This window comes from Oratosquilla oratoria, chromosome 43 (genome assembly GCF_046742065.1).
Source record: "Oratosquilla oratoria isolate Oo_2021 chromosome 43, ASM4674206v1, whole genome shotgun sequence".
Taxonomy (NCBI): domain Eukaryota; kingdom Metazoa; phylum Arthropoda; class Malacostraca; order Stomatopoda; family Squillidae; genus Oratosquilla; species Oratosquilla oratoria.
The window spans coordinates 21256081-21258580 of record NC_134819.1 but is presented as its reverse complement, the minus strand read 5'-3'; positions in this window follow the sequence as shown (position 1 = coordinate 21258580).

Below are 2500 nucleotides of genomic sequence, written 5' to 3'. Positions count from 1 at the left end.
TCTTTTTCTTCCTTCTTCTTCCTTCGTCTTCTTCTTTTGTGACTTTGCCGCCGTTTTCCACACCCACGGGAGAACTGAAGTCACCATGTCGACTTCACCATATCGGCTGCATCCACAACCACCACCACCAACACCACCACCACCACCACCACCATCATCACCACCACCACCACCACCATCATCACCACCACCACCATCATCACCTGCATCGAGGCAACAACCCAAACCCGAAGAACAGAGACCACAAAAATTCCCTCTTGAAGACCCACCGCCTTGGAAAAACCCCAACACCAACCCCACCACCATCGCCACCAGTAAAACCACAAACAATTGAGATAGTCTTATTTCTTTCATATGCTCAATTGCTAAAACTGCTTGTAATGATATGTGGGTCTCAAGATATTCCTGCCGTTATTAATGAGAGTATTTTGTTGCGGTGACGCAGAAATGGGCATTAGTGTATACTATAATTTTTAAAATATGAAGTGAAGGACTGTATACATGTGTAGATACATTTAGAGACACGACTTCTGCAGCTACATGTGCAACAACCTGACGAAACGTTCTTTTGTCTTACAGGTACGGTGGTCTACACCTCGGCTGGATATTTTCCTTCTTTGGGTGAGTTCATTGTGACGTCATATCGTCGAAGAGAAAGCGGACGAGCGGGGCGAGTTTCCGACATGAAGTTCTTCAGACCACAAACAGTCTTATCTCCGAATTTTTGAGTACTAACTGCACTAAGAGTAAGTTGCGTTTCTCTTTCTCAATAGAAACATTTGGCTGAGAAAATAGACGGTGACGGAGCGTCGTACGTGAGTATTAAAGGAACAGAAAAATACTAATAAGACATTGCCTGGATAAGTTATCAGATGTCAGTTATGCCATAAATCTGGAATTAACTTTAACCTTGGACTACTTGCTCTTAACTCCTTAGATTCAGGGACAACTTTTCAGTTGAATAGAATCGTCTGGCTCTGTCTGTAAAGATATGATCATGTGTGTCATTGGGATGAGGGCGGAGCGGGGTTGTGTGAGATTTTTAACCCAGTCAAACCAGAGGAACTATACTAAACATATGAAATAGTTTGATATAGTTGAAATATATACATATATATATATATATATATATATATATATATATATGTGTGTGTGTGTGTGTGTGTGTGTGTGTGTGTATGAATACATTATGTATATATTTATATATATGCATGCATCATCGCTTTCCTCCATCCATTTCTTGGTTAAGAGGCATTACAGCAAGACACAGCACCTCCACAGCAGGACCCAACAGCCGAAGCTGGTTTATCCCCGCAGTTTCATTTCACGGTGACTTTCCCCCTTTCATCCTTTCTAGAAAATACAGACCAGACAAGGAACCCCTTCAGGGTCCGTCTTTTCCTCGTCCAATCACAACCAATCTCCATTCACTTCTTATCTCTTGCCTTCACCCTTTCCTGCTCTACAGGCATTCCTCTTGCCCCCCAGTGACCCTTTCACCCCATCCATGCACCTTTTCTCCGGTCTGCTCAAGTTCATTCCATGCATCATCTTCTTCCATACTCTTTTTTTTTCAAATCTTTCTTTACTCGTTCAGAACGTATGACCAAATCCATCCCAGTATTCTTTGATTACCTTTATCTACCAGGTCTCCTCTCCCCCACACTCTGCCTCATTTACATATTTCTCATTTTATTCATTCTCACAATCGCCGCTTTACTTCGTTTCATAAAAACCCACGAGAGAAATTTGCCCCCCAAAAAAACTCGTATATCTGCCTCATTACGAAAAATTGATGTATGCACTCTCTGTCTTTCCTAAATCCACACTGCTCCTCCCCAGTTACCCCCATCCCATTTCTAAGCCTCTCGACACCTCATACGATTTATCAACACTTATCAGACTGAATCCACTAAAACAACTACATTCATATTTGTCCTCTTTGGGTTTGTATAGTAGATCTATGCACGCGCTTCATATACATACATTTCTCTTTCTTAAGTACACATTAAACAGTCTCACAAGTCAATCGACTATACTTCTCCCTTCGTCATCTACTCCTCGTTGAATATCCAACCCAGGTGCCTTACAAGCTTTCATAATTTTAATGTTTTTTATTACATTTTCCCCTATAACCATATCATTCTTCTTTCCCATAACATTTATTTTCCTGCCATCTCCCACTTCCACAGTCAAACCCTTCCTGTCCTTTTCTACATTCAACGAGTTCCTGAAATACTCTACCTATCTTCCTCTTATCGACTTAATTTTCATTAGTATCCGTCCACCCACACCCTTTACTTTTTTTCCTTAATACTAGACTCTCCCTCGCCTCACTCCTTCCACTTCATCTTTAGCCAACCATCGTTGGTGGTCTGTAAGACTTACCCGCGAAGGACATTACTGGATCGAAGAGGGTAAGGGTTTTTGCCCTTGGATTGCGCTCAAGTATGAAAGAAAAAAATATACGTTTTGCTGAGACAACCACATCACAACAAGT